This window comes from Geospiza fortis, unplaced genomic scaffold, assembly GCF_000277835.1.
Source record: "Geospiza fortis unplaced genomic scaffold, GeoFor_1.0 scaffold14, whole genome shotgun sequence".
NCBI lineage: Eukaryota > Metazoa > Chordata > Aves > Passeriformes > Thraupidae > Geospiza > Geospiza fortis.
Window position 1 is genome coordinate 88,298 of NW_005054512.1, and position 1,164 is coordinate 89,461.

Genomic DNA, 1,164 nt, shown 5'->3' on the forward strand with positions numbered 1-1,164 from the left:
TATTTATTTATGACATCCCAATTTATTTATTATTTTATATATCTTTTTATATATAATATGTTATTTATTATTATTTTATTATATTTATTTATGACATCCCAATTTATGATATCCTGATTTATTATAAAATAAAATAATATTTTAATAATAAAATAAATCCCAATTTATTTATTATTTTATATTTATATTTATATTTATATTTATATTTATATTTATTTATTATTTTATATTTATATTTATATTTATATTTATATTTATATTTATATTATTTATTTTTATTTATTGATTTTATTTATTTATTTATGACATCCCAATTTATGTTATTCTGATTTACGGCATCCCTGGAGCTCCTTAATTCTGGGCTGTCCTTGAGCCACGATGAAACTTTGCCTCCTCCACTCATTAACTCTCGTTTCTTTCTAATTAGGCTGGAAAGTGCACAAAAACCACCCTGATTTGAGATAATCGTGATTTATCCCACATTTTGGTCATGATTTATCGTGATTTATCCCACCATTTGATTGTGATTTATTTTGTGATTTATCCCACATTTGGTCATGCTTTATCGTGGTTTATCCCACATTTTGATTGTGGTTTATCCCATATTTTGGTCATAATTTATTGTGGTTTATACCACATTTTGATCATGATTTATTGTGATTTCTCCCACATTTTGGTCGTGATTTATTGTGGTTTATCCCACATTTTGATCATGGTTTATCCCATATTTTGGTTTTGATTTATCGTGATTTATCCCGCATTTTGATCGTGATTTATCGTGATTTAGCCCACATTTTGATCATTATTTATTTTGTGATTTATCCCACATTTTGGTCATGATTTATCGTGATTTATCACACATTTTGACCCGTGGTTTATCGCACATTTTGATCGTGGTTTATCGCACATTTTGATCATGGTTTATCCCACTTTTTGGTCGTGGTTTATCCCATATTTTGGTTGTGATTTATTGTGATTTCTCCCACATTTTGATTGTGATTTATTTTGTGATTTATCCCACGTTTTGGTTGTGATTTGTCCCACATTTTGGTCATGATTTATCGTGGTTTATACCACATTTTGATTGTGATTTATCATGGTTTATACCACATTTTGAACATGATTTATCCCACATTTTGAACATGATTTATTGTGATTTATCCC